Genomic DNA, 14,002 nt, shown 5'->3' on the forward strand with positions numbered 1-14,002 from the left:
TGGTATTCACTTTATATATCTTTTGTATCTGCTCATATGTGTACACGTAAACCCATTGAAAGCAGAGAATATTTCATTTCTGTCCTGGTTTCCCTAAAATCTGGAACAAAACCTGTCCTATAAGGTGCTTAATACATCCTATTGATTGATTAGGTACAGCTAGGTGGCATAGTAGATAGAGAGTGGGGCCTGGAGTCAGGAAGACCTGAGTTCAAATCCAGCCTCAGACCCTAGCTGTGTGACCCTTGACAAGTCTCTTAACCCTGTTTGCCTCAGTTTCCTCATCTATAAAAGGAGCTAGAGAAGTAAATGGGAAACCACACAAGTGTCTTTGGCAAGAAAACACTAAGTGGGATCATGAAGATTTGGGCATGACTGAAATACTGAACAAATCTTCATCTTTCTCCCTTCCTCCCTCCTTCACTATAGAGTTAAAAACAACAGAACCTCTTGGATCTGATTCATGTGTGCCATTTGAGGTGGTGGGAGCATATTGCCTCTAAGCAGAATCGTGTGGCTCATGAGTATAACCCAACATTGTCAGTTTGAACTTTTTTATCTTTATTCATTTTAATAGCCTAAACATTAGCATACCAAGGCAATTTTTTTTTATCCCAAGCCACACAAAAAAGCTAACTTTTTTTCCCCTTTCCTGCCCACTCTCCTTTTGTTATTTGCATTTGTTTTAAGTTTCAAAGACATTTTAGCATTGGGGAATTTGAACAGAAGACTTAAATAGACATTATTAATGGGAATATTACACAATTAAAACCAGACCTTTAATGTAAATTGAATGAAATGCTCAACTGTCCTGCCAAATTGAGTGAATAGTTTTGTGAACTGAAAACACAAGAGAAAGTGTAAAGAATTGAGTGGTAATTTTGTCAAGTCAGAGGAACACAGAACTAGGAATCAGGGGATATATGTTTTTGTCCTTGATTCTGCAACTAAATAACTATGTGACATTGGGTAAATAATTTCCTTCTCTGGGCCTTATTTTCTTTATCTGTAAAAGGGGCAGATTTGGAAGAAGGAGTTAGATGAGAAAGTTGCATCTAGATCTGAAATTCTAGGATGGTTTGAATTTTTTAGTGGCATAGACGGATAGAATTTATTTTATTTTACACTAAAATGAGGAACCGTGTAATGAATATTGCCTCTAATGAATAGTGTGCTGCAGACAGTCTGTATCTGCCCCCAAAAGCTGATTGTTAAATATTGAGTGTGAAAATTTACACATTGTAAATTAGCAGACACTGCAAATAAGTCTTGATTTATTGCTTTGTTGATTGTCTAGGCTTCAGAAAGTGATAGAAAAATATTAGTGATGCAGATTAACCTTAAAACTATGATATGCATACTTTTTTTTTTTGGTGGTAAAAAAGTTGTTAAATATTTACCAGCACAATTCTGGCTCTAAGAAAGTCTATATGAGATAGGCATGTCCTATTAGGCTATGACAGACTCTTAGAACTTGTCAATCTAATTTAATTTAACAGATGATGAGAATGAGAGCTGGGGGCAGAAAAAGAAGGGAAGTGACTTACCCAAGGTCACACAACTGTCAATGGAAATAAGTAATGAGAAAAAAAAAGGGCACAAAATATATCAAATAATGGATACCTGCACTTCATATGACCCCAACAGCAATGGAGAGGCATGATGTATATAAATAATACTGTATGAAGAATATATTATCAATGATGGCTCATGTGAAGTGGAATAAAAAATATCCAGGAAATATATGTTCAAAAAAGGAGGTGGGAGAGTCAGGTATTATGTGAGAGCTAACAGACCATTTGAGAGTTGTATTAGTGAGAAGGCTCAGAAGCAGACCTTGAATAGTTATATGGATCCCATCACTGAAGGTTTTATGTGAGTACATGAACAAAAGTAGCAGAGGGAAAAAAAAGTCTTCTTTTCTCCTTTTGATCAACTTCCCTAATTCCTTCAACCTATTCTCATACGGCATTGATTCAAAGTCGTACTTTGGCTGCACTTTTGTAGCCTTTTCTGATTGCATTTTTGTTTATCACTGTCCTTCTAACATGTGGTACCCGTAATTGAATACAATATCACAGACATATTCTGATGAGAACCAACTAGTGGAGTTGTCCTCTTCTTTTTGTTTCTTTCTTAATGTAGCCCAAGGTTGCATTAATTTTGTCATTCTGTTGATTTCTTTGAACTTCTTCTCAACTAAAATCCCCCCAAAATTTACATGAACTGCTCTCCATTCTTCTACTTATGAGGTTAATTTCTTGAACTCAAGTATAAGAGTTGTATTTCTTCCTATTAAATTTTGCCTTCTTAGAATCAGCTGAATTTGCTAGCATCTCTAGAGTTTTTTGTATCTTGTCATGTGTTAGCTATCCAGTGACTTTTGTATCATCTGCAGATTTAAAATAAGGTTAGTTTGGCATGACATATTCTTAGTGAAGTCATGCAGGTACTTTTCTTTTTGCAGTCTTTGGTTATTTTTATTTTATTAAATATTTTTGGAAACATTAAATATTTTATATAAATATATTATATATACATATATTATAAATATATGTTAAACATTTTCCCATTTTTAAATTTTCAAATTCTAAATGATCTTCCTTCCCTCCTCCCTCCTTCAGAAGGCAAACAATACGATATCAATTATACATGTGAAGTCAAACAAAACATATTTACATTTTAGTCATATTGCAAAAGAAAAAAAAATAAAGAAAAATAAAGAAAGTAAAACAAAAGTGTGCTTTACTCTGCATTAAGAGTTCAACAATTCTCTCCTAGAGGTGGATAACATTTTTCATGATGAGTCCTTGTCTTCAACAGAGTACCAAAATCTTCCACAGTTGATCATCCTTACAATATAGCTGTTACTGTGTACAATGCTCTCCTGGTTTTGCTTACTTCACTTCACATGAGTTCATATAAGTCTTCCTTGGTTTTTCTGAAACCAATCTGCTCATCATTACTTATAGCATAATAGTATTCCATCACAATTCTATACCACGATTTGTTCATCCTTTCCTTGATTGATGGCGTGCCCTCAATTTCTAATTTTTTGCTATCACAAAAAAAGCTGCTATGAATATTTTGTACAAATAGTGATATTGCTGGATCAAAGGGTATGAATAATTTTGCAGCCCTTTGAGCATAGATCCAAATTGCTTTCCAGAATGATCAGACTAGTTCATAACTCTACCAATCGTGCATTAGTGTCCCAATTTTTGCACACCCCTCCAGCATTTGTCATTTTCCTTCTGTGTCATGTTTGCCAATCTGATAAGGGTGAGGTGGTATCTCAGGGTTTTAATTAGCATTTCTCCAATCAGAAGTGATTTAAAGCATTTTTCATGTAATTGTTGATATCTTTGATTTCTTCTTCTGAAAACTGCCCTACATGTTGGAGAAATGAAGCCTTCATCAGAGAAACTTGCTGTGAATTTTCCCCCCTCAGTTTTATTTTAAGAAAGCCTCCATTTATTTCTATGCTTACATGTGTTTTTAATAGGAATGGGTGTTGCGTTTTGTCAAAGTCTTTTTCTGCATCTATTAAGATAATCATATGATTTTTATTGTTATTGTTATTGATATGGTCAATTATGCTGAGCCCTGAATTCTTGGTATAAATCTTACTTAGTCATACTGTATGACATTTGTGATATATTGCTTTCATCTCCTTGTTAGTATTTTATTTCAATTTTTGCTTAAATATTCATTAAGGAAATTGATTTATAGTTTTCTTTGTTTTTGCTCTCTCTGGTTTAGGTAACAGAATCATATTTGTGTCATAAAAGGAATTTGGTAAGACTCCTTTACTTATTTTTTCAGATAGTTTATATAGTATTAGGATTAATTGTTCCTTAAATATTTCAGAAAATTCATTTGTAAATCTATCTGGTGCTGGGGATTTTTTTCATCAGGAACTTATTCAATTTCTTTTTATGACTTATTCAATTTCTTTTTAGCATAGTTATTTAAATACTATATACTATATGTATGTATGTATGTGTGTGTACATAGATACATATAGATAGTTAATATGGAAATATTATATTTCCTCTTATTTTAATCTGAATGGTTTATATTTTCGTAGGTATTCATCTATTTCACTTAGATTTTCAATTTTATTGTCATATAATTAGGCAAAATAACTAGCAGGTACTTTTCAACTACCTAATCATATTCTAAAATTTTCCCTGGAAATGATGTCAAGTTCATTGTCCTATAGTGACCTTAGGGTTTTCTCAGTACAGATCTTATTTTCTCATTTTATTTTGTCTTCTCATTTCCAACTGTATATAGATTACTGATTCAGAAATAGCCCCCACACTGTTACAAAAAAAAAAATTGCCCATCCGTTGGAATATAATAACTTTCATTTTTGTTTTGTGACATTATTCTATACTTGCCCAGAACATTGTTTCCCAACTTTCTTCTTGGAAAATGAATTCATTACAATTAAAGAATACCTGTTAATTAAATCAATCAATCACTCCCACTTTACTTAAATAATTAACAAGATGGTCTTATTCTTTTATCAGATAATAAGATTTCTATTGAATCAAGTAGTCAATCAAAGGCTAGTATTAAGCTAGGTTTGGGAAAAGGTACTTAATTTGCAAGGATCAAAAGTCATTGGATGAAATGAGATAGCACATCACAGGCAATATGTTAGGATTGGTTGAAATGTGAAAAGTCATACTCTATGAAACTTGTATAAAAATAACAAGGTAGTCCAGAATTAGGCATCCCAGGCGTAGGCCAGTCTAGTACTGGAAGCAATTCAAGCCAAGTCCCTGAGATGGAATAACCTAAGGACAAAGGAGAAAAACTCTGTCTCCCATATCCTTTGCCTCCTCACTTGCTGAGAATAAATTTCAGAAAATCAGATTTGTGATTTCCCATGGATACGCTAGCACTGTCCACAGGACTGTCAGAATCAGGAGAAAAGAACAAACAAGACACCCTTAGGTGAATTTGGAAATATGCAGGAAGCCCTGCAGAAAGCTATACCATAGCAAAAAGTAATGTTCTAAGGGACTCTTAAAAAAGAAAAAAAAAGAAAAAAAAAAAGAAAAGAGAAAAGTATTTCCAGAAACTAGGTAGGAGCTGTGAGTTACTACTTTCCTACATGTGCTTTCTAGATTTGAAGTAATTTTTGCCTGAACCCAGTATTTACTTGTGGGTACATGTCCTATGCTTTCAGGGAGATGTTTTATTAATACCAATTGTTCTTACTGCCTTAGTAGTTCATACCATCTCATTTCTAAAAGCCAGTTAGGTCTGGTGGGCTAAATAATATCAATAATCAAAGGGGTATCCCAGATGAGGGTAATAGCATTATTATGCTCTACATGGCATAGTGGATAGAGTGCCAGGCCTGGAGTAAGGAAGACTCATCTTCCTGAGCTCAAATCTGGCCTCAGACATTTCCTAGCTATGTGACCCGAGAAAGTAATGTAACTCTCATTGCCTCATTTTCCTTATCTCTAAAATGAGCTGGAGAAGAAAATGGCAAACCACTTCAATATCTTTCCCAAGAAAACCCCAAATAAGGTCATGGAGAGTCAGACACAAAGGAAACTACTGAAAACAACAAAAATACCATTATCACAATATTCCCAGGCCCTCAGGCTATCCCTAGAAGTAGCCAGTGGCCCTAAAAAGAATTAATCTGTCTGTGCAAATGAACATTTGATGGGATAGTTGTCCCAGAACTTATACTATAATATGTAAGTAGAAACTTTCTGTCTAGCCTTAGAGCCTTGAGCCCCTCATTTCTTTCTCCTGACTCATATTTTCCACCATGTCTCTTTTTCAGCTTCCTGCAAATCCACATTTCCATTGAATTCCCTTAGTATTAAAAGATTTGTTGATTTAATGTAAAGCAGCTAATCAAGCCCTTAAAATTTCTCTAACTCCTCATCCTTTGCAATAGATGTTGACAAAAAAGCTGCAATTATCTGCATAGTTTTTCTACTGGAAGTCAGTGGATAATAACAGCAAAGATCTAAATTGGATGATATAGAAGATTTAAGTGAACATTAAATAGTGTCAGAAGGAGGGTCTAGAAGGGGCAAGGGGGAGCAAGGAATAGAAGAACATCTATGGGACAAAATTTTCAGTGATATAAAAGAAGGAGATACCACTGGACAGAGCACCAAAGGGTGAAACAACTTTAGGAAATAGTTAGGTTTCCACAATCACTAGAAAAAGGAAGGGTTGTGAAAGGAAAGAATCTGGAGATGATTGTTATTTATAGAAAAAAGAAGTTTCCAGAGACAATGATGGGAAAAAGAGCATAAAGGATAGAGACCATAGTAAAGGGATCTCTCCTAGGTGTTGCATCTCCTCTGGGCTCACTCTCCCAACTAATACTGGAATAAAAGGTTCCCCAGGAAGCAGTAATTACTGTTCCTCTTAGGGATCTAGGTGTAACCCTAAGTGCTTTCTGTTACTGTCATCCATGCATCCCTATCCTATTTATTCTACAGTATCAATTGACTATTGACATCAATAGCTTTTAATTTTATTTACTGAGAACGTATATGAAGAACAGTAGTTACAAAACAATTTTCCTAAACTAAGGGACATAATGGAGGCAGCTGGTGGCTTAATAGAAAGAGTGCTGGGTTGGGAGGCAGGAGGACCTGAGTTCAATCTGCCCTCAGACACTCACTAGTTGTGTGAACCTGGGAAAGTCAGTTAACCTCTGTCTAAACCACTGAAGAAGGAAATGGCAAGTCAGTCCAGTGTTTTTGCCAAGAAAACTTCATGTAGGGTCATGAAGGGTTGACCATGCCTGAAGTACTGAACAACAACAATAGGGGACATACTACCCCTGCCCATGCCTTGAGGTTCCTAGAAAAAGTGAGGTCCAACTTAATATATACACACTTGTAGAGATGCATATAGAAAACATGTGAGACTGAAAATTACCTTGCAGCCCTTGCAAGGCTCTGAAACTCATTTTCTTCCTTTGAGTGGAGTCTTCACAAAGTTTGCTTAAAGGTGAGCTCTCATCTATGGAAGAGTTGCACCCCTTTCTTATCTGGATTGCTTCTTTGCAATATCTTCTTTGCAACTCTACATAATGTCTCAGTTGACATGTCAATCCACTGCAGGCCTAAGTGAAGCAGGTCACCTTGCTGCTGCATGGTTTCTCACATGATTTATCTGCTGTTGTGACTGGCTCTGATTGAAAGTTGAACTTCTTATGACTTGATCTCACTGGTTACTTGGGTTCTCCCTTCTTAGAATGCCTATTTTTGGGGGATCTAAAAAGAGTAAACACCTCCTACTTACACAAAAAACCCCCCAAACAAACAAACAAAACCCCCTATAGCATAGAGATAATGATCATTCGACGATACATGGTGACTGTATGAAAGTTAATGCAGTTATTATTCCATTCCCTTACCCCACCAAATCTGGAATCCCCAGAAATTCTTGCCATACTCATGTAAAAAATGCAATAAAATGGCCAAGCGAAGGTGCCTATCAGTCTTTTTTGTGAACTCTCAGTGACTCTTGAGTCATCAGTTCCGCTTGCTTTTCAGCCCCTTCTTATCACGTGGAACTAGCATCACAGTCACTCGTGGTCAATGGAAGCTTACCGAGTTTCCACATTTTGAATAAGAGCCAAGCAGGGAGTTTTGTACATACTTTGTTATTCACTAGAAAGGAAAAAACTGAGCGTGTTCTAAGGACTGAACCCTCATTGCCTAGTTCCGCATTACACAAGGTTGAGAATGTGCAAACTTGTAACAGGGGAAAAGGGTTAGAAGAGAGAGGCATAGGAATTTGTTCACGAATGAAAATTTTTGAAGGAGCAACAAAGTCAAATATTATTAAATTTGCTTACCTAATCACCACTGTGTGGTTGCCCAATTAGTTCTCCATTATTACATAATGACAACAATTGTTTGATGCTCTGTGTTTTATTATAAGACAAATGAGAATAATTTCTTTTTTGTCATTCTTTACCTTGACTGAAGGTAACCGCAAATTTATAGGAAGTTATACGAAAGGTAAATTACACGTTGCTAAATTTTAACCAACACCTCAGATGCACTGGTGTATAACAATAAAAAAAAAACAGTTTTAGCTAGAACATGTATTCAGTAGTTTTGTTCAAAAGAGACATTGATCATTGTATAATTACTACAACAAAAAATTACAGCTAAATTGTTAGGTTCAGATCATAGAAGAAACTGAACCAAGGAGGGAAATTTGTGCCCTTTTCAAACCTTTGCTTATTGTTCTACTAACCTTTGCTGAGTCAGATGTAGTAGATAATAGAGCTGAAAGAGAGCTTAGACAATGTCTAGTCCAAACTTCTTTGGCAAATAAAGAAATGAAACTGCTTAAAGGGAAAGTAACTCAAGAAATGTCACACTTTGTGACAATGGCAAAGCTAGGCCTAGAAAATGTAAAGAAAAAAAAGATAATATATCCTATTTTTTTTTTTTTAGGCTATTGGGGTTAAGTGACTTGACCAGAGTCACACGGCTAGTAAGTGTCAAGTGTTTGGTCTGAGGCCGGATTTGAACTCAGGTCCTCCTGACTTTAGGACCAGTGCTCTATCCACAGTGCCACCTAGCTGCCCCTAGTATAGCCTATTCTTGCTCTGCCACTTTTTATCCCTCTGACTTTGAGCAAGTCAGTTGTTTACCATACACTTTGAAAACCTTAAAATAGCTCTAGTAATGATGGCAATGTGAAAAGTTACAGCCAAGGCCAGCTCCTGTAAGAAGTTCCCCAGTGAAGATGTTAAGAGATGGCATGTGAAGCAATGGTTAATAAAATGAAAGGTGAACATTAGCCTTCTCCAACAAGGCTAGTGGTGCACAGAATGCTAATAGCTGTAAGCCCATAGATGCTGTGGCTGGCATAATGATAGGGGCATTTGAAGGCAGCCCCTCTCCAGAAAATAGGCTTGCAGGATCTTGGCCTTCTCCTTGAAGCCAACAGAGGAGAAAGTCACTTTCCTGTAGGTCACTGACAGGGAGACAAACACAGTTCTATCCAAAGCAGTTGTGTGTATACATACCTGAAGCTAGCTTAACTCATGACTAGAGACTACACAAGCAAACAGAGAGATACAACTCCTGGGCAACCCAGAGAGTTCATAATGGGATGACTTCTACAGCACTAAATTGAGTGTCATATCCAATATTTGTTAGACACACCAGACAATCAAGGGTAGATCAGAAAGAGACAACTCAGGAGCCTTCCAAGAGGCCTAAAGATATGATCATTTCCCATGTCTGATCAGGGTCTGTCAGGTTGAGAGGAAACAAAGTCAATGTCCAGTTCCTTATTGTATAAGGAATGGAAGACAAACTAACATCTAAACTTGGTGTCTGAGAGACAGATGTACTCAAGGTACATAGTTATACATTTTTAAATTTAGCAAATGTATGAATTTTAAATAATTGAATTATTAATTGCTTAAAAGTTACAGGAATTGCTTTTTTTGGGGGGGGTGGGATTTAAAGGAAAGAGGAGATGCAGAAAAATGGATGTCCCCTCTACCTCTTCCCTGCCCCCCAAAAAAGAATAGGAAATGAGAGTTATTGAAGCATTTTTTAAAATACACAGAAGTTCAGAAGGAAACAGAAGAGCAGGAAATCTTTGAAAGTAGCTTGCTTACATTGATGACAAACTTTTCTTCAAAGTAAAATGTATGCAATAGATTTAAATTTTCATAAATAATCCTTTTTTATTTAGTCTCATTTTTGTCCTACTTTGCCTTATGGAATGACATTTTGGTTTCTGTTAAACCTAGAATAAAACAAAATTTTTGAAATTTAACTTCAGTGGGTGGATGATGGAGAGATATTAAAATTATACTTTTAAAGTGTTACAGCAGTAGCTGATTGTTCTTACCAAACCTTTTTGGGCCTTAGTTTCCCTTTCTTTACATTTGGAGGTTGGCCAAAAACCAAAGTTTTTTGAACTCTAAGAATCTTTACAATTCTAAATTCTTTGATCCTGTAATTCACCTTTTCTTTTGAAATACCCCAGTGAAGTCAGAGCTTCCTGATGTAGGATGTGTAAAAAATATTCCTGAATCCAATGGGGAATAGTTGGATAAAGGGAGAGTTCTATCTCCACAGGCCCACAGGGTCATAGGCTCACTAGATTCAAAATAAAGTAACCCTTTCTCAAGTTGAGACTCTTAATGCAGATATTTTTGGGGGAGGGATAGAGTATAGGGGGAATATCACTATTTTGGCAAAAGTTGGGCACATTATCTCTTTTGATTTCACATCTGAAATGCAATATTTGGTCCAACTTTTTCATGAACCTCATCAGGGATTTTAAGAGTTGGAAGGGATCTTAAGACCTGAACTTTTCTTTGATACAGGAATCCCTTTCAGAGCATCCTTACCAAATGATTAATATGCCTCTGCTTCAATACTTCCAATGCCAGGGAGCTCACTTTCTCATTGGTAGCTTGTTTCGCTGTTGCACACTGCTACTTGTTTGAAAACATTTCCTTAATTTGGACTAAAATCTACCTCCTTTTACTTGAACCCTTTAGCTATAATTTTGCCACATAGAGGTAGCACAGTGACTGTTATGTAATAGGCACTTAAAAAATCCTCATTGATTAATTGAACTTCATGGTATAAATCTAATTCTTCTTTAACATGATAGCCCTTGAGTCTTTCATTTTTAAATTCCTTCATTCTTAAGCTATTTTTATGTCAAGTGTGCTCAATGCCTTCATCCAGCCCTTATGTGATACGACTTCAAATTGTCTCTTTGGTTGCCTTCCTCTGCTTGAAAGTTAGAGTTGTTTGAAGTGTTCATCCACTGCTATTGACAAGATTTTTCATGAAATTGTGCTACATCAATCTTCCTGAAAGGAAGAATTTCCCTTCTATTGGTAATGACCAGCCTGTCTGAACATAAGTTTCCCTCTTCTTCTGATCCAATTTTGAATTTCTCTCTTTTTGTACATATTCGTGCCTCTATGTAAACCCACTCATACACTGCCAATTATTTTGTGGGAAAACTGAACTCATAGCTATTTCCTGATCTGATCCTACCCTCTCCCACCTTGGTACATTCATACATGTTATCTTCCATACCTGGAACACTCTCTTTATATACATTCAACTTTTGAAATCATTTTCTTCCTTTAAGGTCCAGGCCCATTGTCACATCTTCTATGAAGGCTTCCCAGATTCCTTCTGCTATTGATTCCCAGATCAAAAAAAGTGATCTTTCTCTTCTCTAATAACCTTAAAGTGCTTCCCCCTATCCCCACATTCTGACTTGGATCACATTTATTTGTTTTTGTATGTGGTATATAGCCTCTATATTAGACTATACACAAGGGCTATGTAGTTTTTTTTTTCATTCTATTCCTGCAATATCTAATTTAGTACCTAGAAAAATAGGAGACACTTAAATGTTTGTGGATTTGAATATCATAACCTTATTTTTTTAAAATTTCCCTAAAATGCTGTGTCCTGCTGTCTTATTTACTTAATTTTTCCTTGCCAAATATAATTTATTTTGTTATTTTATTTTTTAAACTTTCTGACACAGTAGTTTTTACAATGCCAAGTTCTAATCCAGATGTTTCCTCATGAATTGACATGACCAACATCTCAGTGCAATTCAATTCATTTAAGGTCTTAGAGTCAGAGTTGTGACCTCATTAAGTTGGGATCCTTAACATTTTTTTTTTAGGCAATTGGGGTTAAGTAACTTGCCCAGGGTCACAAAGCTAGTAACCATCAAGCGTTTGGTCTAAGGCCATATTTGAACTCAGGTCCTCCTGACTTTAGGCCGGTACCCTATCCACTGCGCCACCTAGCTGCCCTGATCCTTAACATTTTTAAACCACATATTTTCATTCTCTTTTTCTTGACCCTGACACTTCTTTATGGCCTTCTTTAATCAAAGTGGGAAAATCCTAAATGGGAAGTTCAATTCAACAAAATTTTCTCTAGGGCACTAGGAGTACAAAAACTAAAATGGTAAGGAGCTTGCAAATACTCCCAGTACAAATAAAAAATGACTGCCACATATATCTCCAATATAAAGCAGCTTTGAAATATCTGAACCATGTTAAGAACCTAAATTCATTGTGCAGCCATCCCTCTAAGAGGCAATTTACCCAACGGAGGGTATGATTTTAAAGATACATAGATAGATAGATAGATAGATAGATAGATAGATAGATAGATAGATAGATATGCACACACACATATATATATACATATATCTACATATGTAGAATATATTTGAATATATACATATATTACATTGATGTATACCTATACATGAATACATATACATACATATACATAGATATATATAAGATCCACCATAAAATGGTATGTATGTGTATATAGGCATATATACATGTGTGTCTGTGTATTTGTGCTGTGTATATTCCTACATACATAAACATACACACACATATATATTCCAAAGATCCTGGTTAGGTCAATTCATGAGGAATATCTGAATTAAAACTTGACATTGCAAAAACTGCTGTGTCAGAAGGTTCATAACAAAATTAACTATTTCTTGCAAGGGATAATTGAGTGTATATGCAGAACATTTTAAGGATATTAAATAAAAACCATATGATATATATATATATATTATATCCATATGTTCTGTATATATAAATATATATACATGTATGTATATATGTATGTGTATATAACCTTTGAATACATATAATATAGATTTTATTTAATTTTTGAAAAATACTCTGTACATACTACTTGTTCCTTGCAGAAAATAATTAATTTGTTATTAACTTTTTGATATATATACACATACATATGCACATACACCAATTAAAGATAAGACATACACACAAACACAGGCAAATATGATGATGAAAGACAGAAAATGATTGGGACCTAAAGCAAAATGGTTTCAGATAATTTAAGGAGGGTATTTACTACTCATTTTTTATTAATTGATTTTAATGTAATTTGTTTCCTTTGTAATACTATATGTTTTATTTTATGTATTTAAACATATTTTCTGAGAGAAGGACCATAAATTTCATGACAGAGCCAAAGAGGTCTATGGCAATCTCTATCCTCCATCAGCAGCTCTATTTGGTTTCTATTCTACTGAACATCATGCCCTGCCCAGGATAAATTGATCACCTGAGATCTCATAAACATACTGCTTTTGATACTCAATACCTTCTCAGTTCCTTTAGCCTCAGTCTTCTCTCGCATTAGAGGGTTTGAGGGTAGAGAGAAAAGGTTGGGATCTGAATTTTCCTTGTAATTCTTGCTCTTTCATCAGCAGTTCTACTTGGTTTTGATTCTACAGAATGTCATGCCCCCTAGCTGGATACTCCCTGGTGCTCCTCCCTTTCAGCTTCCTTCTCAGTGTTGTCTCCCCAGCCACAATAGATTGTAAGCTCCTTGAGGGCAGAGACTGCCTTTCTTTTTTGTATTTTATTGTCAACAGTTAGCTTAGTGCCTGGAACACATAGTAGGCTCTTAATAAATGTTTATTAAGTTGAATTGAATTGAATTAAAAGGTTAAACATGAATAAAAGATTAAAAAATGCAAAAAAAAGGTTAAAAAGTCTGACTGCTACTTAAGAAAAGGAACAGTATGGCCTTGGGTAGATTAATTTTCTCTCTATGTCCTAATGTTTCATGCTATATAAAATAAAGTGTAAGGGGGATCGTAGGGTTGGACTAAATGATCTTTAAGGCCTCTTCTATCTTGAAATCCTATCATCCAGTACTGTGGATTTTAAGTATCTAACTATCTTGAATTCTTTACCACCTAGGGAAATTCACTACACTAACTCTTTTGTACATTCAGCCACAGTATAGCAGCTCTCTGCAGCCAAAGAAATCAAAACCTTTGATTTTAAAACCTTATCAACAGGTTAAAAAAAATGCCTAGACCAGTCATGGAACTTAATAGATTAATAAAATCATTCACAGATTGATGTTGAAAAATACCAAAGTTTGGAATTTTTAATCTTTGCTTT

Source organism: Vombatus ursinus, unplaced genomic scaffold, assembly GCF_900497805.2.
Source record: "Vombatus ursinus unplaced genomic scaffold, bare-nosed wombat genome assembly UNPS02007284.1, whole genome shotgun sequence".
Lineage (NCBI taxonomy): Eukaryota > Metazoa > Chordata > Mammalia > Diprotodontia > Vombatidae > Vombatus > Vombatus ursinus.